Below are 21,710 nucleotides of genomic sequence, written 5' to 3' on the forward strand. Positions count from 1 at the left end.
AAATACTAGGGACACCTGGGCGGCTCAGTCGGTTGGGCGTCCGACTTCAGCTCAGGTCATGATCTCATGGTTTGTGGGTTCAAGCCCCACATTGGGCTCTGTGCTGACAGCTCAGAGCCTAGAGCCTGCTGCAGATTCTGTGTCTCTTTTTCTCTCTGCCCCTCCCCCACTTGTGCTCTGTCTCTCTCTGCCTCTCAAAAATAAATAAATGTAAAAAAAGAAATTAAAAAACAATACTATACTGATGGAACAAATCAAGCACCCTGAGATGAGAAGAAGGGCAAGGACTGAGAGGCCAGACCCATCTCTCTATGTCCTCTCAGGTTGTTAAGAACTTGCACTAATATTCTGGGTTCTGTTTCATTTTTTAGATCTAAGAAGGATATTTAAGTCATTGGTGCATTTTCATGGAGCACATGTAAAGATCAAGGAAGATTAAACCCTACTAATTACTCACTGGAAGCCTCAGAGCCAAGTACTTCCCAAGAAATCATGGTCAAAATAAGCTAACAAAAGGTCTTCTTACAACCCTAACATAATGGAACTTTTTCTAAACTATCCAGCATCTAATAAAACCAATGCAGAAAGCAACAACTCTGCATTTTTTCTACTTTGAGGCCTCTCGGCTTCCTTCTCTAGCCTTGCTCCTATTCCTCATAGCCTATACTGTTGTCTTAATAGTGGGCCTTTTTGGAAACTTTTCTCTCATCACTATCATCGTTAAGAAGCAGAGAAAATCTCAAAACGTCATCAGTATACTGACTGCCAATCTGTCCTTCTCTGGCATCTTGGTATGTGTCATGTGCATCCCTTTTACTGCCATGTACACTCTGATGGACTACTGGATATTTGGGAATGCCATGTGCAAGCTCAGCTCTTATGTGCAGGGTGTCTCCACCTCTGTGTCCATATTCTCACAGGTGTTAATTACTGTTGAAAGGTAACAGCTGATTGTAAACCCCTATGACTAGAAACCCAGTGTATCTCATGTCTACTGGGATATCACAGTGATTTGGCTGTTTTCTCTTCTTCCTGTACTATCACCTCCCAGATGAGCCTTTTAAGAGCCTCTCTCCCCACTGACCTGTACATCCATGGTGCAGCCTGTATAGAGAACTGGCCCTCCAAAATAAACCAGCTCCTCTTCACCACTTTAATGTTTATGGTCCAGTATCACATCCCTCTGAGCTTCATCCTCATCTACTACTTGAAGATTGTTACTTGCCTCCACAGGAGAAATGAGAAGGAAGACAGAAAAGAGGGAAAGCGACAGTCAGCTCAATGAAAACAAAAGAATCAACACGATACTGATCTCCACTGAGGTGACCTTTAGGGCCTGCTGGTTGCCCTTGAACATCTTCAATGTTATTTTTGGCTGGTATCACGAGGTGCTGATGAGCTGTCACCAGGACCTAGTATTTGCAGTCTGTCTGCCACTTGATTGCTATGGTTTCCACATGCATAAATCCTCTATTTTCTGGGTTTCTCAACAAAGCTTTCCAGAAGGATCTGGGAGTGCTTATTCACCACTGCTGGTGCTTTGCACCTCGGGAAAGATATGAAAATACTGCCATCTCCACTATGCACATCAATGAATCCAAGGCATCATTAAGATCGGCTCTTGCATCAACAGGTATATAAAAATTATTAACAATGCTAAAGATGTTAATGGCATAAAGATGCATAAAAAGAAGCTAGAACCAAAAGAGAGACAGACAGAGAGAGAGAGAGAGAGAGAGAGAGAAAGCAAGAGAGAGCAACTTGATACTACCGAGTTTTGCTTTAGGCCAGACCTGTGCATGCCACATATCTGCCCAAAACACACACACACGCCATCCCTTTTTTCTGAGGAGAACAATGCTAAGTAACTCAAACTAGCTGTTATCATTTAGGGCAAAGAATTACAATGAGAAAGCAACTGAGGCAAGCAGCACTGCTGGCCAGGGAACAAGTTTCCAGAAGCTGTTACTCAATGGCATGCCCACAAAAGGTATTACTAATTATAAGCCTAGTAAAAGCACTGCTATACCTCTCAGTGTTCAAGACATTTCACTTTCATATTTGGGAACTCTAACTTTCAACCATGTAACCATTCAATTAATTAGCCAAGTCAGAAAGCCCCCATCATAACCTATTAATTAGTCAACAAAGTAAGTTTGATTTCAAGTTGAATGACAGTGAAACTAAGTATTGTAATTATTTCCCATGCCTGAATCAGATTCTCTAGTTTATGCTAACAGTACATTTTCTTCACTAACAACGCTATTAAGCACCATTAGAACAGACCACAAACTCGTCAGCACTCCAGTTATGCTAGAGATCACCCTAACTAACTTATCAATGGCTAATGTATATAGAACTTTAATTATCAAATGGCTTTTTATCCCTAATTCTTTATGTATGTTAAATAGGAGTTATGATGCATCTATTACTGGGTTTAAGGGACTTCATCAGTAGCACTTTTACAATTAGCTCCAGATTTTTTTAAACTTCTCATAAATCTCATGACTTAAACTTTAGAGGCACCTGGGTGGCTCAGTTGGTTAAACTTCTGACTTCAGTTCAGGTCATGATCTCCCGGTTTGAGAGTTTAGCCCCACATCGAACTCTGTGCTGACAGCTCAGAGCCTGGAGACTGCTTCAGATTCTGTGTCTCCCTCTCTCTGTGCCTCCCCACCCCCCCTCAAAAGTAAATAAACATTAAAAAAAATTTTTTTTTAAATATCCCTTATCCCCACAGTATCACATAGGAGAATCAGCTAGACTGTTTTCTTTTCTTTCTTTCTTTTTAATGTTTATTTTTAAAAATAAATTTTTTTAATGTTTATTTATTTTTGAGAGAGAGAGAGGGCATGAGAAGTGGAAGGGCAGAAAGAGAGGGAGACACAGAATCTGAAGCAGGCTCCAGGCTCTGAGGTGTCAGCACAGAGCCCGACGTGAGGCGCGAACCCACAAACCACGAGGTCATGACCTGAGCTGAAGTCGGACACTTAACCAACTGAGCCACCCAGGCGCCCCATTTTAATGTTTATTTTTGAGAAAGAGAACGCAAGCAGGGGAGGGGCAGAGAGAGAGGAAGACAAAAGAGCCAGAGCACTCTGGTGCTCTGACACCAGAGAGCCGGACATACGGCTTGAACCTGTGAACCATGAGACCATGACCTGGGCTGAGGTTTGACACTTAACCGACTGAGCCACCCAGCTGCCCCTAGACTGTTCCCAAAATAATAATAATAATAATAATAATAATAATAATAATAAGCTACTACCATTCAATAGCCATTAGCTCAGGGATTTCTACTGAATCATGGCCAGCTTTATCTCTTCCTTGGATAAATCACCCTTATACTATTACATTTGAGCTGCAGCTTATTGGTCTGTCAAAAATGTAACTGTACCTTCTTTCTTTTGAATAAGAGGTAATGTATCTTTGATTATCTGTGGTTTTTCCACTGTGTTTTTTTTTTCTTTCACATCAGCCTTCATGATTTCCCTCCTGAAACATTTCTTCCTTCTCTCTACCTCTCCTTCCACCTCCTTCCTTCTCCCTATCTCTTCCCTTCAGCATTTCTACTCTATCACTGGAAAAAATGAACAACAAAAGCACTGCAGGGCACCCAAATGAAATAAAATGTAAGTCTCACAGTATTAGTTGCAAATAAAAACTATTATCTAAACACCAATTTCAAATGGTGCAGCTTAGAATTTTAAAGGTACAAGACGGTAGCCCCTCAGCCCAGGAAACAGTCAATTCTCCCTAGATAACCTTTTTCTGTCTCTTCTGACAGACAGTGGTCAGTCTTATAATTAAGATGGAATATGATGTTTTACCTACTGGGTAAAGACAGTTTCCATTACTAAAATGATTCTAACCAAGACACTAAAAGAAAAGGTTTTTATCAACTTCGTACATGACCCCCACCCCTCATGCACACATGCACCTCTAACCTTGACCTCCACCCTGATCATTCAAGATATTTCCAATCTATGATTAAATATTATGGTGTTATTTCTGGCTCCAGGCTAAGAACTAGTTCCTCCTATAAACTGTTTTGTCTTTCTTCTAAACCTGTCTTAAGCTTTAATGAAATGAAAGTCACTAATGTGTAACTATCAACAGTAGTCTTTCTTCTGGTTATTTTTACCTCAAAAAAGTAGTGAAATAAATTTTTTAATGCATGCTTTCACCCTTAAGGGGCTTATATTCTGACAGGTAGGAGAGCAAAGGTCTAGAAGCAGCTACTTAAAAAGTATGATGGACGGGAAATGCAAATCAAAACCACATTAAGATATCACTACATACCTAACAAAATGGCTAGGATCAAAAAGACAAGAAATATCAAGTGTTGTCAAGGATCTAGAGAAATAGGAAGCCTCATGCAGTGTCGGTGGAAATGCAACTTGGCGTAGATACTGTGTAAAACAGTACAGAAATTCCTATAAAAACTAAAAAGAGAATTACCATATGACCCAGTAATTCCACTACTGGGTATTTACCCAAAGAAAACAAAAACACTAATTCAAAAAGATATGTGCACCCCTATGTTACTGTCATTAACCAAGCATTATTGGCAATAGCGAAGATATGGGAGCAACCCAAGTGTCTGTCTATAGATGAATGAATAAAGATGTAATATAAATAGGGGGTGCCTGGCTGACTCAGTCAGTAGAGCACATGACTCTTGATCCCAGGGTCATGAGTTCGAGCCCCACATTGGGCGTGGAGTCTACTTGAAATAAAAAATTTTTTTAAAAGATGGGGTATAGGGGCGCCTGGGTGGCGGAGTCGGTTAAGCGTCCGACTTCAGCCAGGTCATGATCTCGCGGTCCGTGAGTTCGAGCCCCGCGTCAGGCTCTGGGCTGATGGCTCAGAGCCTGGAGCCTGTTTCCGATTCTGTGTCTCCCTCTCTTTCTGCCCCTCCCCCGTTCATGCTCTGTCTCTCTCTGTCCCAAAAATAAATAAACGTTGAAAAAAAAAATTTTTTTTAAATAAAAGATGGGGTATAAATGTACAATGGAATATTTTTTAATTGTAATTCTTTTATGTGAGAGAGAGAGAGAGAGAGCATGTGTGAGCTATAGAGAGGGGCAGAGGGAGAGTGATAGAATCTTAAGCAGACTCAGGATGGAGCCAGATGCAGGGCTCAATCCCATGACCCTGTGATTATGATCTAAGCTGAAATCAAGAGAAGAACACTCAGTCAACTGCACCATCCAGACACCCCTGTACAATGGATTATTATTCAGCCATAAAAAAGAATGACATCTTGCCATTTGCAATATGAATAGACCTAGAAGTTCTGTATAATGCTAAGTGACGTAAGTCAGACAGAGAAAAGACAAATACCATATTTCATTCATATGGGGAATTTAAGAAACAAAACAAATAATAAAAGAGACAAACAAAAAAACCAAACTCTGAGATACAGAGAACAAACAATTGGTTGCCAGAGGGGAGGTGGGGAATGGGGATGTGGGTGAAATAAATAAAGGGTATTAAAAGTATACTTATCATAATGAGCACCAAGTAATGTACAGAATTGTTGAATCATTATACTGTATATCTGAAACTAATGTAACACTATATGTTAATTATAGTGGAATTTTAAAAAAATAAAATTTTAGAAATACATATATATGTAAATGATTTAGACAATTCCAACAATTACATAAAAGCAAATATTTCACCCTTCAATAAATTTATTTCTGATTTCTATATACTATTTAAAAATATATATGCTTATCATGATAAGCACTAGGTAAGTAATCTATAGAATGGTTGAATTGTTATACACCTGAAACTAATAGAACACTGTATATTAATTATATTTCAATAAAAAATACACTAAAGAAAGTAAAATGTCCAAATTATAACATGTTAATGAAAAAATAGTAAATAAACAAGAAAAAAGGAAAAGAAAAGAAAGTATGATAGAAATATAAACCAAGTGTTGTGGGGCCCAGTAGCAGAGGTAAAAATCGTTTCTTAGAGGAAACAAGTGAAAATTTCAGGAAAGTCAACTTTCCGTTTTGTAGTATTTGTGGGTCTGTCTGGTCCACCCAAATGTGGTCTACTGTTGAGCCACTTGGTGAATGAAATAAGGCCTTATTTTCTCACCTGCCTAATGGGCCTGTATTCTCCTCTCTAACAGACTAGAGTCTCTTTTGAGACTAGAAACTAGTTATCAATCTAGAACTTCATGATGTTTGCCAGATAGCCTTGGAAACACCATGTCCTGTGGCCCATGCTCCAAAAATCCTGCTCCACTATCTCCTGACCTCAAATCAATTTGGACTGAAGAGTAGTAGTTCATATCCTTAATAGTTTCCAGAAAAGGTGACTATTAGTGAGATGAGTAAATATTTATGCTCTCAAAAAATTACTAAACTAACTATTCTGAATGTATCTGTCCAACGCACCAGAGCTAAATTTAAAAATGCTAAAACACTGGCAACAAGTCCTCTACGTGTTCTATTTCTAAAGATTCCCTTAGGAATAATATCCAAACAATTTCTAACAGAGAAAAATTAACAATATAAATGATTCAAAATAAAGAATACCCAAATGTGGTTTAAATGCATATAGTGTATACTTCTCTGCAATGGAAAATAAAACATTCTGAAAAAGGCATAAATAACTTGACAGAGTAACATGCATGCGGCTTCAACTCAAAGAAGCAGTCTCCCACTTGATACTGAGAAGGAACAGCATAGTTTGTCAGCCCAGGGAAAAGAGTCGATCTTTAATCCCATAAACTTTGTATTCTGTAGAATAATAAATATTTATATATGTAAACATATAGACATATAGACATACACATATATGTATATATAAAGTTATGTATATATAAAGTCCTTAGTATATACTTTCACTGTCTTGGTTCTGAAGGCTTTCCTTCTGGCTAAGTTGAAAGCTGGCTAAAGGAAAGCTAAGAGTAATTGAAGGCTGGGGCGCCTGAGTGGCTCAGTCAGTTAAGCATCTGACTTGGGCTCAAGCCATGATCTCATAGTTCATGAGTTTGAGCCCTGCGTCAGGCTCTGTGCTGACAGCTCAGAACCTGGGTCCTGCTTCAGATTCTGTGTCTCCCTCTCTCTCTGTCCCTCCCCTGTTCATGCTCGCTCTCGCTCTCTCTCTCTCAAAAATAAATCTTTAAAAAAATTTAAAAGTAAGTGAAGGCAGGGGTGCCTCGGTGGCTCAGTCAGCTGAGCGACCGACTTTGGTCCAGGTCATGATCTCCCGGTTTGTGAGTTCGACCCCCGCATCGGGCTCTGTGCTGACAACTCAAAGCCTGGAGCCTGCTTCAGATTCTGTGTCTCCCTCTCTCTCTCTCTCTCTCTGCTCCTCCCCCACACATGCTCTGTCTCTCTCTGTCTCAGAAATAAATAAACATTAAAAAATTTTTAAATAAAAGTAAGTGAAGGCAGACTCAGTGACAATGGAATTCTCAATTTACTTCTATACCCAAAGTAAGAATATACTGGGCAAGAGAAGAATAAGTACCCCCAGTAAGGGGAAGGGGCAAGATTTCAAAACTGAAGTGCTCAGGAATTCTTACAATTCTCCCTGAAGTCATCTATGCAATAAATGTGCTCATGCAATAAATTGGAGAATGAAAACTGACATATATTCCTAGGGGGACCAGGGAAGGCAAGGCAGGTCTCTTTCCCCTATTTCTATTACCAAACTCCTGGAAGCTGGGCTGGTGCCTCCTCTGCTGGAGAAGCAACAAGATGTGTGGTGCTGGAGACAGGAACGCATCCATCTTACATCTGGTTGTCGACTGTTGCCTGTGATTCTCTATTTTAAATCTGTTCTTTTAACTGGACTGAGAACTTTCAGAGACCTTGACCTACATCCATTATTCCTTCTATACCAGCAGTCCAGTACCGTCCTCAGTATTTAGGACAGGACAAGGCAAGGGAAAAGCATTTAATACATATAGATTCTAAAAGTTATTATTTCCTTAAAAAGCCGGCTAGACAGTAATTACTTACTTAATGAATACCTGAATGTTTTTCAAGCCTATGTTTTATTAATTGTCCAATGAGAGTAGAAAGATATAAGCCTAATTACACAGAGATTATGGGACTATCAATAAACCAGAAAATCCTGAGTCCTTTGGGACTCCATTTAAACGTTTCTTAACAATCTCCTCTGGATCCCCAGGGCTGTTAGGATCCCCTAGTCACTGCTCTTATAGCACCCCATGTATACCTACCATGTAGAACCCTGAAGGTCTGTTTACATGTGTGCCTACTCTACAAGACATGAGCTCCCTGAAGGCAAGGAGGACTGGGTGTTATTCACCCAAGTAGCTCCAGTGTCAACTACAGCATCTGGCTACAGCATCTCCAACTACAATATCTCCACAAAGTAGAGAATAAATTAATATTTGCAGGCTGGAGATGCAGAATAAATCTGAGGATAACAAATCTTTGCTTGGAAGTGGGTTGTGGATCTGAATAGCATATGGGACCTGTACTTCCTGGACTCAGTAACTGAAGAAGAAGAAAGCCAAAATTCCATCTGAAATATAATAGCCAGTGCTCAGGAAACCTGCAATGGCGAGAGGACAAAAGCAAACACACCTTGGTTGTAGGCGAGGCTCAAGGGCAAAGTGTACTTATTTGTGGCTCAAACATTATTTGCCAGTAACAGTTATGCCAGTAAGAGTCAGCTAACTGGGCAGATCCTAGGATTGAAAGAGATTTCTCTATTAATTTCCAATTAACTAAGTTGACAGGTTCTTGGAGCAAAAAGCTTTAAGAAATCCAAAGCCAGGCTTCCAGAGCAACCAGTTCCAGAAGAGCGGGGTCCATTATGACCCTATCAGAAGAAAAATCAGACTCTCTATAAAAGGCAGGACAGAATTTCGTCTTTTTCAGGGAGCCAAATTCTTCCTCTCCATTAAGAGAACATAAAACCGGAAACAAAAGTTATTGAGTTACTGATTTGGCGGCGATCTTCCTCATCTTGGGATCCCAGAAGATGCCTTTTGGTTTTCTACAGCAGGAGTCCTTGACTCCTGGACACTGTTACAAGACAGCTGTCTCCTGGTAATTCAAGCTTTACACCTTTCTACTTCCTGTGAAGTTTCTCAAGTTAAAAACAAATACAAAGGTGTGTGCGCGCACACATGTGCACACGTTTGTGTGTAGCACCTAAAAAAATGTCTGAAAGGAAATATTCCAAAATGTTAATAGTGTTTATGCCCAGGTGACAGGATTTTTTTGGTGACCTATCTCTACTTCTTTTTCCCTTATTTCATCTTGCGTTCTAATCTCCCTTCCTCTCTCCTATTTGATATCTATGTTTTCTAAATATTCTACTAGAAACATGTGTTATTTGTATAATTTTTAAAATGGGAGAGAAAAATATTAAAACTGAAAAAAATCAATAAACACAAAACAAAAAAACCTAAGAATCCAAAGTGCCTGGCCATGAGGCAGCTGTGGTACAAGAAATCAAGAGACAAGGGTCTAGCTTAATGTTTGGGTAAATCAGGGGCACCCTGATTTGGCTGCCTCAGTTGGTTGAGTGACTTCGGCTCAGGTCATGATCTCATTGTTCATTGATTCAAGCCTCATGTCGGGCTTTGCGCTGATAGCACAAAGCCTGCTTCATATTCTCTCTCTCTCTCTCTCTCTCTCTCTCTCTGCCCCTCCCCCATTCATGTGTGCTCTCTCTTTCTCTCTCTCTCTCAAAAATAAACATTAAAAAATTTTTTTTAGTTTGGAAAAATCACTTACCCTTCCTAAGCTTCAGATTCTTCATCTGCAAAACACATCATTCATTCAATAAATATTTAACAAGCATCTACTATGTGAATAAATATAATCGTGAGCAAGATTGACCTAATTCCCTGCCTTCACGGCAGTCTCTCAGAGATGATACTTCTTTTAAAAAAGTCAATTCTGAGGGTGCCTGGGTGGCTCAGTCGGTTGGGCATCCGACTTCAGCTCAGGTCATGATCTCATGGTTTGTGGGTTCCAGCCCATGTCGGGCTCTGCGCTGACAGCTCAGGGCCTGAAGCCTGCTTCGGATTCTGGGTCTCCCTCTCTCCCTGCCTCTCCCCCACTCACGGTCTCTATCAAAAATAAATAAAAATGTAAAAAAAAATTTTTTTTTTATTTTTTTTTTCAAGGTTTATTTATTTTTGGGACAGAGAGAGACAGAGCATGAACTGGGGAGGGGCAGAGAGAGAGGGAGACACAGAATCAGAAACAGGCTCCAGGCTCTGAGCCATCAGCCCAGAGCCTGACGCGGGGCTCGAACTCACGGACTGCAAGATCGTGACCTGGCTGAAGTCGGACGCTTAACCGACTGCGCCACCCAGGCGCCCCAAAAAAAATTTTTTAAGTAAATTTTGACAAGTACTATAACAGAAGAAGATACGATATTATGAAAGCAACGAGTAGAAGAAACTGGGGAGAATGGGGACAGAAAGAAGATAAAAGAATCTTCCTGGAAGAAATAAACTGAGAGCCAAAGGATGATTAGGATTTAGCCAGGCAAAGATGAGGCTGGTTATGCCTGTAACTGCTTTGTAATTCTGTGATTCTGTGTTCTAAGCTGTGTTACTGAATCACAGAGTCCAAAGGGTCATCTGTCACTCATTTTGTCCCTCTACTCATTAACTCACTTAATCCTAAAAACATTCTTGTAGGTAGGTAATTTTACTTCAGTTTACAAATGAAGTATTAGTTGAGCAAGTTGCCTGAAATTAGACAGGGGTAAATCTTCATCTATCTAAAATCCCATCCTCCTTCATTCATCATTCAATTATCACTTACTAAGTACCTGTCGAGCTCTCTGCTAGACACTGGAGATGAAGAGATCAGTAAAACTATATCCTTGCTCTTGAGGAATGCACTGTCTGAGGGGGAACTTTAAGTAGCCAGACAATTACAACATCGTGGAGTGTTTAGAAAGAAGCAGAGTGTGACTATGCCTTTTCATCACAATCTAGTTCCCTAGGTCTCCTAGGAAATCTACAGGTACATGATCAATGACAAAGACTATACAAATGGGGAAATTTTCAAAGCTGTAGCTGAAGCCTAGCATCCCTGACTGGCACCGACCAACAGCTCTGTCTGCTATACCATTAGGCCATGCCACTCTACTCAGGTGAAAATCTTCCAGGGGAAATGAGTGTCCAAATGGTATCCATTCATCTTACTATGCAGAATAAGCATGCTCCCAGGCACCCCAAAATGATGAAGAACGCTGGCAGTGGCATCACTGGCTCCTACAGAAAGGCAGGTATAAGCTAAAGAATGCCTGCTATGATGGTGGAACACTTCATGACAATTTTCAGACAAAACTTCCTTACCCATAAGTCTTCTGAAGAAAACCCCTCCTCTCTGATTTCAGGGAACTGAGAAAAGAGGTACAAACCCAAGATTTCAGAGTTGCTCCTGGAAGAGCTTCAACCAGGAACTCTCAGAAACAGATACTATTTCTAATTTTGGAGCCTCACAAAAACACTAGGCATCTAGCTTGCTAGAATGAGTGTGAGATGTATCTTCCAAGTCAATAGTTCAGTGGACACTAGGCCTACAGTATTGTGTAGAGGAACTGAATTCCTTCACAGAGTAACTGAGGGGAAAGAGCTCACAGATCTCAGATGTTTACTCACCCCTCTAAGAGGCCCCAAGTAGCATCCATTTGTTCATACATTGAGATCTACAATAAAATTGCCTTTGGTGTTGGTGGGACATGGATTGCAAAACAATGTACCTGGGAGCCAGGAGTCCTGAGACTTTGATCTCAATTCTTCCACAGACTTATTTTGTAGCCCTAAACATGTCGCTTAAGCCCTCTGTGCCTCCGTTCTGCCATCTACAGAAAGGGATTGCTGCTGTCCTCCTTCCTGGAAGAACTGTGGAGAGGACACTGGAGTAGCCTTCCTTATTCACCCCCATGTTCGAGTAGTTACTTGATGATATTGCTTGTACATGGGGAGAAAAGGATAGGAAAGGGAAACACATTATCCAAGCATAGCGGGAAAAGCTCAGGTTTTGAGCTACCCAGGCTTGAGCTCGAATCTTGGCCCTTCCAGATACTAGCTGTGTGAATTGAGGCAAGCTTCGTTAACATCTCTGGCCCTAAAAAGTTACATACATAAGACAGGGAGTAATCCCTGCCTTGCAGGACTGTTGTAGGAACTGAAGATAATGTATGTACAGTGCCTGGCCAAAGAAGGGACTACAGAAATAGTGGCAATATTAAAATCTCTGACACCAGTATAAGCCCTGAGGAGACTGCTCTTTTATAAATTTACATGTGTCAGATCCAGCCCACAGATCTCAGAGTTAGGCTAAAAATCTATGGAAAACTCTAAGTTCTTAAAGATGATAGCTGAAAAACAAAAAATCAGATGATTTCAAACTGCTTTCAGCATCCTTCCTCAATCCTCATCAGGTAGAAAAATACTCTCCACCTTCACTCAGCCACAGCCTTGGTGTCATTCTGACAAGAAATCTCCTGTCACCCCTGACTTCACAACCTGACTTCACAACGTGACTTCACAACCTGACTAGACAATACTGTGGGGAAAAGGGATGTGGGTGCTTGGGGGAAGCTGCAATTTTAGTTAATGCTTATTTATTTTTTGAGAGAGTGCAAGCAGGGCAGGGGCAGAGGATCTGAAGTGGGCTCTGCACCGACAGCAGCAAGCCCAATGTGGGGCTCCAACACATGAACCACGAGATCATGACCCGAGCTGAAATTGGACACTGAAATGACTGAGCCACCCAGGCACCCCAAGGGCTTGCAATTTTAAATGTGTGGTTCAGGTAGGTTTTCCTGAGGTGACATTTGAGCCAAGACTTGAAGGAGATAAGGAAACAAGACATGAGGATAGCTAAGAGAAGAGAGTCTAGGGAGAGGGTACAGCAAGTTCAAGGGCCCTGAGGCAGGAGTGTTCCTGGTGGATTCAAGGAAGAGTGGGGAGACTGAAGCAGCAGGAGTGAGGGGAGAATAATAGAGGATGAGGTTCAGGAGGTAAGAACCTTCACAATATGGTCTCTAAAGTGATGGTCCTGTTTTAGGCCTCAGTTCTCCCTTCTAAAAACTAGGCAGGAGCAGCTACGTGGCTAAGTCAGTTAAGCAGCTCCACTCAGCATGAAGACTGCTTGGGATTCTCTCTCTCCATCTCCCTCTGTGTTCCTTCTCTGCTTTCACACTCTCTCTCTCTCAAAATAAATAAATAAATAAACTGTTTAAAAGATTAGGCAGAATGATAATACTCAAGAACAACGTACTTGAAAGGGTAAAACAAAAAGAAAACTTAGTGAACAAACGAATGGAATGGTAATTGGAAGACATGAGTTTGAGGCCTGGATCTACACAAATGAACTATGTGGCCCTTGAGCAAGTCACTTCACTTCTCCAAGCCAGTTTTCTTATTGGCAAAATGGAATGATCTGAGCTAATAGAGATGTTTTTCATCTGAAAATTATATACAAAGTATTCTTCAACAAATGACTAGAACTACTGAATATTCATGTGCCAAAAAAGGTGATTTTTTTTCATATCTCATACAATATAAAAACTCAAATGGATCACAAACCTATATGTAAAATTTAAAGTTATAAAGTTACAGAAGGAAACACAGGGTAAAAAACACTGCAACCTTGAGCTACCCAAAGATTTCTCAAATACAACACCAAAGGTACTGTCCTTTAAAGAACAAACTGAGGGGCGCCTGGGTGGCGCAGTCGGTTAAGCGTCCGACTTCAGCCAGGTCACGATCTCGCCGTCCGTGAGTTCGAGCCCCGCGTCAGGCTCTGGGCTGATGGCTCGGAGCCTGGAGCCTGTTTCCGATTCTGTGTCTCCCTCTCTCTCTGCCCCTCCCCCGTTCATGCTCTGTCTCTCTCTGTCCCAAAAATAAATAAACGTTGAAAAAAAAATTAAAATAAAGAACAAACTGATAAAATGGTCTTTGTCAAAATAAAAGACTGACATATACCAAGAGTTGGTGAGGATGAGGATGTAGAGGAAGTGAAACTTCATAAGCGCTGGTGGGATCTGAAATGATAACAACTACTTTACAAAACAATTTGACATGTTCTTAGAAGTTAAACAGACACCTACCATTTGATCCAATATTCTACTCCTAGGTGTTCACCTACTAGAAATAAAAGCATATTACCCATATGAAGACTTATACATGAATGTTCATAATAGCTTTATGTGTAATAGCCAAAAACCAGAGCAATCTAAGGTCCAACAACAGACGAACGAATAAACCATGGTATATTTTTATAATGGAATACTACTCAGGAATGAAAAGGAATGAGCTATTGATACAGACTACAATATGGATGAATCTCAAAATAATTATGCTGAGTGGAGTGCCTGAGTGATTCAGTCAGTTAAGCATCCAACTTCAGCTCAGGTCATGATCTTGTGGTTCATGAGTTCGAGCCCCACATCAGGCTCTCTGCTGTCAGCATGGAGCCAACTTTGGATCCTATGTCCCCCTCTTTTTCCCCTCCCCCATTCTCTCTCTCTCTCTCTCTCTCTCTCTCTGTATGTCTCAAAAAATAAAAACTTTAGGGGCGCCTGGGTGGCGCAGTCGGTTAAGCGTCCAACTTCAGCCAGGTCACGATCTCGCGGTCTCTGAGTTCGAGCCCCGCGTCAGGCTCTGGGCTGATAGCTCAGAGCCTGGAGCCTGTTTCCGATTCTGTGTCTCCCTCTCTCTCTGCCCCTCCCCCGTTCATGCTCTGTCTCTCTCTGTCCCAAAAAATAAATAAACGTTGAAAAAAAAAAAAAGTTGTTAAAAAATAAAAAAAAATAAAAAAAATAAAAAATAAAAACTTTAAAAAATAAATAAAATACAAAAATAATGACAATAATTATTATTACACTGAGTGAAAAAAGGCAGATACCCCCCCACCAATAAAATGAAATACATACTGCATATATCATTTATACAGAATTCTAGAGAATACAAATTAATCTACAGTGACAGCAAATCAGTGGTTGTCTGAAGACAGGGGCAGGAAGGTATAAGAGAGGTATTACAATGGAGACATGAGAAAACTTTTGGGAGTAACAGATATGTTAATTATCTTGATTGTGGTAATGGCTTCACAAGTGTACACAAATGTCAAAACTTATCAAATTATACACTTTAAAATGTGCAGTTTATCATATATTGATCTATTGCAATAAAGCTGTAAAAAAATGTTTGCAAGGAACACAGAGTATTTACTCCAATTCAAGTCAGCAAACTTTACTAAGCACCTACCCTGTACCAAGAGCTATGACATATACAAGAGAGGCAGAAGCAAATGAAACCAGGTTAATGACCTCAAGCTACTTACAGCCTCCAGGCAGGAAGCTTTAAAGCAATTTCACATTTCTTCCAGGTTGTCCAGTTTTTTGGCAGATAATTTTTCATAGTATTCCCTGATAATTGCTTGTGTTTCTGAGGGATTGGTTGTAATAATTCCATTTTCATTCATGATTTTATCTCTTTGGGTCCTCTCCCTTTTCTTTTTGAGAAGCCTGGCTAGAAGTTTATCAATTTTGTTTATTTTTTCAAAAAACCAACTCTTGGGTTTCATCGATCTGTTCTACTGTTTTTTTAGTTTCTATATTGTTTATTTCTTCTCTGATCTTTATTGTTTCTTTTCTTCTGCTGGGTTTGGGGTATCTTTACTGTTCTGCTTCTATTTCCTTTAGGTGTGCTGTTAGATTTTGTATTGGGGATTTTTGTTTCTTGAGATACGCCTGGATTGCAATGTATTTTCCTCTCAGGACTGCCTTCGCTGCATCCCAAAGCATTTGGATTGTTGTATTTTCATTTTCATTTGTTTCCATATATTTTTTAATTTCTTCTCTAATTGCCTGGTTGACCCATTCATTCTTTAGTAGGGTGTTCTTTAATCTCCATGCTTTTGGAGGTTTTCCAGACTTTTTCCTGTAGTTGATTTCAAGTTTCATAGCATTGTGGTCTGAAAGCATGCATGGTATGATCTCAGTTCTTTTATACGTATGAAGGGCTGTTTTGTGACCCAGTATGTGATCTATCTTGGAGAATGTTCCATGTGCCCTCGAGAAGAAAGTATATTCTGTTGCTTTGGGATGCAGAGTTCTAAATATATCTGTCAAGTCCATCTGATCCAATGTATCATTCAGAGCCCTTGTTTCTTTTTTGATCCTGTGTCTAGATGATCTATCCATTGCTGTAAGTGACATATCAGATAAAGGGCTAGTATCCAAAATCTATAAAGAACTCACCAAACTCCACACACGAAAAACAAATAACCCAGTGAAGAAATGGGCAGAAAACATGAACAGACACTTCTCTAAAGAAGACATCCGGATGGCCAACAGGGACATGAAAAGGTGCTCAACATCACTCCTCATCAGGGAAATACAAATCAAAACCACACTGAGATATCACCTCACGCCAGTCAGAGTGGCCGAAATGAACAAATCAGGATTCTATAGATGCTGGAGAGGATGTGGAGAAACGGGAACCCTCTTGCACTGGTGGTGGGAATGCAAATTGGTGCAGCCACTCTGGAAAACAGTGTGGAGGTTCCTCAAAAAATTAAAAATACGTCTACCCTATGACCCAGCAATAGCACAGCTAAGAATTTACCCAAGGGATACAGGAGTGCTGATGCATAGGGGCACTTGTACCCCAATGTTTATAGCAGCGCTTTCAATAATAGCCAAATTATGGAAAGAGCCCAAATGTCCATCAACTGATGAATGGATAAAGAAATTGTGGTTACATACACAGCGGAAAACTACTTGGCAATGAGAAAAAATGTAATATGGCCTTTTTGTAGCAATGTGAATGGAATTGAAGAGTGTTATGCTAAGTGAAATAAGTCATACAGAGAAAGACAGATACCATATGTTTTCACTTTCCATCCATATGTGGATCCTGAGAAGCTTAACAGAAGACCATGGGGGGAATGGGAAAGAAAAAAAAAAGTTAGAGACGGAGGGAGCCAAACCATAAGAGACTCTTAAAAACTGAAAATAAACTGAGGGTTGACGGGGGGGGTGGGAGGGAGGGGAGGGTGGGTGTTAGGTATTGAGGAGGGCACCTGTTGGGATGAGCACTGGGTGTTGTATGGAAACCAATTTGTCAAATTTCATATTAAAAAAAATTTTTTAATAAATAAATAAATAAAGCAATTTCACATACACACTGCATTATCACCCTCCTATGGGTGAGGGAACAAGAATAGCCTCTGAAAGTGTTAAACATGGATCAGAGTTATCTCTTCCCTCTCTTGTTCTAGAATCTTCAACCCACAAATTGGGAACATTCTTATTCTCCCCTCTCATAACTTTAGAATGTCAGGGCTGGAACAGTTTACAGAGAGAACTGAAGCCCAGAGGGGAATGTGACTTGCTATCAGCCACAGAGCAGATCAGTGGGAGAATTAAAAGAGAAGGCTGGTGAGAAGCATTCTTAGAATGTTACATTAAAACAATATGTATTCTTTAACTGAACTGACAGTGATTAATAGTTGAGGATTCTCAAATTCACACAGAGACTTCATACGAAAAGAAGCTGGAAGAGCTGACTTCTTCCTACATAGTGAGTCTTCAAAGAAACTGTATGAACAATCCAAGTCAGAGTCCCTGAAACTTCAGCCTTGAAAGCTGATCATGGATTTAACTGTCAAGCTTTCCAGAACAGTTTTCTTTCTGCTTGGTCACCACTCAAAGCCTTCTCAGGAGGAAGGCTTCTACAGGTAGGCTAAGGGGTAAACATGGGCAAATCTGTGCAGACAGCAGCATTTACGGCTCACAATCCCCCCAAAACAGCCCATAATACCCACAGAGATGGTGAACAAATTACAGATCTCTCAGTTTATCCCTCCTTCTTCCTCCTGCCCTTATGACATATACCAGAAGCAATTCTATAATCACTATTGCCAGCTAAATCCACCGTCTTCTTCTCCCCTCTCTCCCAAATATACCTCTATAACATTCAACCCATTCCCTAGGGGCAAATAAATGTTTCTCTTAAGTCCCAAGAAAGGAGAGAAGAATAAGGAGAGAAATGAGCAGGAATGGTTATACTGTCAGGATAGGCTAGTATATGCTACGGTCCTAACACCCAATCTCTCAGGGCCAGGCCTCAGATTGAAGGGGGTGGGCAGGGTTATGCTATATGTAATGATCAGGGACCCAAGACAGTGAGGTACCACCATCTTGTAGGAATTCCATCTGGAATACACAACCTTCTCAGTAACTAAGGCAAGGATTTGAGGAGCTGAAGAGTCTCATACCAGTGATTAAATACTTTGGCCTAAAAGCAACATAAGCACTACTTCCACTCACAACTCATTGGCCAGAAATATTCATATGTCGCTACCTAAATGCAAGGGATGGGAAACTATAATCCTGCAGTGTGCCTAGAAGAAAAGAACCAGGGGCACCTGAGTGGCTCAGGTGGTTAAGGGTCCAACTCTTGGCTTCAGCTCAAGTCATGATCTCATGGTTAGTGAGTTCTAGCCCTGCATCCAACTCTGTGCTGACAGTACAGATGCCCCTCCCCTGCTCTTTCACTCACTTACTCACTCTCTCTCTATCAAAATAAATAAACTTAAAAAAAATTTTTTAGGGGTACCTGGGTGGCTCAGTTGGTTAAGCATCCGACTTCGGCTCCGATCATGATCTCACAGTTCGTGAGTTCGAGCCCCATGTCAGGCTCAAAATGAGCTGTCAGCACAGAGCCTGAAGGCTGCTTTGGATTCTATGTCTCCCTCTCTCTCTGCTCTTCCCCTGCTCACATGCTGTCTCTCTCTCAAAAATAAATAAGTAAAAAAAATTTTTAAATGTGGTAATGATTAAAAAAAAAGAAGAGAACCAGATGTGGGTGAACGCCAGAAGTCTTTACCACAAAGGATCTGAAGTTATTGCTATCTTTATTCAGACAGGTCAGGCCAGAGCCTTTACAAGGGAACTCAAAGGGTTCTACAATATCTCCTGATTATCATCCTTCATTTTCTAAGTGAAAATGATTATCACTCTACCATGATCTATCATTCTATCATTTTTCACTTTCTAAAATTCTAGGGATGACAGGTTTGCTAGTTGGTCCTTAAGCCTTGACTCTTCTAATGAATATGTTTGTTCCAGGTGACTCCCACTTCAGTGCTCAAAGAAGCACTAATTGACAGAAAAGCATTCCCCTTTATAAAGCTTCTTCCTAACATAATGAAAACGCTTCTTTCTATCCTAAGTTACTTTTTTTATCCTGACTCTTACCTTCTTGGCACAGCACCATCTCAATCAGACTCCTAAAAATGGTCAAAAAAAAAAAAAGGTAACTAAAAATAAAATTCACTATCTGAGTCTGGGACTGAAAGCCAGAACAAGATGATCAGCCACGATGTGTTTTATTTTGTTTTGTTTTTGAGAATCTTTTTTTTTTAGTTTATTTATTTATTTTAAGGGGTAGGGGTAGGGACAGATAGAGAGGGAAAGAGAGAATCCCAAGCAGGCTACTCACCATCAGCACAGAGTATAACGCGGGACTCAGTCCCATGAACTGTGAGATCATGACGTAAGTGAAAATCAAGAGTCAGGTGCTTAACCAACTGACCCACCCAGATGCCCCAGTCACTATGTGTTTTTATTTTTTATTTTTTTTTTCAATATATGAAGTTTATTGTCAAATTGGTTTCCATACAACACCCAGTGCTCATCCCAAAAGGTGCCCTCCTCAATACCCATCACCCACCCTCCCCTCCCTCCCACCCCCCATCAACCCTCAGTTTGTTCTCAGTTTTTAAGAGTCTCTTATGCTTTGGCTCTCTTCCACTCTAACCTCTTTTTTTTTTCCTTCCCCTCCCCCATGGGTTTCTGTTAAGTTTCTCAGGATCCACATAAGAGTGAAAACATATGGTATCTGTCTTTCTCTGTATGGCTTATTTCACTTAGCATTACACTCTCCAGTTCCATCCACGTTGCTACAAGGGGCCATATTTCATTCTTTCTCATTGCCACGTAGTACTCCATTGTGTACATAAACCACAATTTCTTTATCCATTCATCAGTTGATGGACATTTAGGCTCTTTCCATAATTTGGCTATTGTTGAAAGCGCTGCTATAAACATTGGGGTACAAGTGCCCCTATGCATCAGCACTCCTATACCCCTTGGGTAAATTCCTAGCAGTGCTATTGCTGGGTCATAGGGTAGACGTATTTTTAATTTTTTGAGGAACCTCCACACTGTTTTCCAGAGCGGCTGCACCAATTTGCATTCCCACCAACAGTGCAAGAGGGTTCCCGTTTCTCCACATCCTCTCCAGCATCTATAGTCTCCTGATTTGTTCATTTCGGCCACTCTGACTGGCGTGAGGTGATATCTCAGTGTGGTTTTGATTTCTATTTCCCTGATGAGGAGCGACACTGAGCATCTTTTCATGTCCCTGTTGGCCATCTGGATGTCTTCTTTAGAGAAGTGTCTGTTCATGTTTTCTGACCATTTCTTCACTGGGTTATTTGTTTTTCGGGTGTGGAGTTTGGTGAGTTCTTTATAGATTTTGGATACTAGCCCTTTGTCCGATATGTCATTTGCAAATATCTTTTCCCATTCCGTTGGTTGCCTTTTAGTTTTGTTGATTGTTTCCTTTGCTGTGCAGAAGCTTTTTATCTTCATAAGGTCCCAGTAGTTCATTTTTGCTTTTAATTCCCTTGCCTTTGGGGATGTGTCAAGTAAGAAATTGCTACGGCTGAGGTCAGAGAGGTTTTTACCTGCTTTCTCCTGTAGGGTTTTGATGGTTTCCTGTCTCACATTCAGGTCCTTTATCCATTTTGAGTTGATTTTTGTGAATGGTGTGAGAAAGTGGTTTAGTTTCAATCTTCTGCATGTTGCTGTCCAGTTCTCCCAGCACCATTTGTTAAAGAGACTATCTTTCTTCCATTGGATATTCTTTCCTGCTTTGTCAAAGATTAGTTGGCCATACGTTTGTGGGTCTAGTTCTGGGGTTTCTATTCCATTCCATTGGTCTATGTGTCTGTTTTTGTGCCAATACCATGCTGTCTTGATGATTACAGCTTTGTAGTAGAGGCTAAAGTCTGGGATTGTGATGCCTCCTGCTTTGGTCTTCTTCAAAATTACTTTGGCTATTCAGGACCTTTTGTGGTTCCATATGAATTTTAGGATTGCTTGTTCTAGTTTCGAGAAGAATGCTGGTGCAATTTTGATTGGGATTGCATTGAATGTGTAGATAGCTTTGGGTAGTATTGACATTTTGACAGTATTTATTCTTCCAATCCATGAGCACGGAATGTTTTTCCATTTCTTTATATCTTCTTCAACTTCCTTCATAAGCTTTCTATAGTTTTCAGCATACAGATCTTTTACATCTTTGGTTAGATTTATTCCTAGGTATTTTATGCTTCTTGGTGCAATTGTGAATGGGATCAGTTTCTTTATTTGTCTTTCTGTTGCTTCATTATTAGTGTATAAGAATGCAACTGATTTCTGTACATTGATTTTGTATCCTGCAACTTTGCTAAATTCATGTATCAGTTCTAGCAGACTTTTGGTGGAGTCTTTCGGATTTTCCATGTATAATATCATGTCATCTGCAAAAAGTGAAAGCTTAACTTCATCTTTGCCAATTTTGATGCCTTTGATTTCCTTTTGTTGTCTGATTGCTGATGCTAGAACTTCCAACACTATGTTAAACAGCGGTGAGAGTGGACATCCCT

General features: G+C 40.4%; 1 pseudogene; it reads left to right on the forward strand.

Annotated features, from left to right (window-relative positions):
* The first annotated feature begins 538 nt into the window (after positions 1 to 538).
* LOC115516363 lies at positions 539 to 1,641 on the forward strand (annotated as a pseudogene).
* The last annotated feature ends 20,069 nt before the right edge of the window (positions 1,642 to 21,710 follow it).

Source organism: Lynx canadensis, chromosome A1, assembly GCF_007474595.2.
Source record: "Lynx canadensis isolate LIC74 chromosome A1, mLynCan4.pri.v2, whole genome shotgun sequence".
Lineage (NCBI taxonomy): Eukaryota > Metazoa > Chordata > Mammalia > Carnivora > Felidae > Lynx > Lynx canadensis.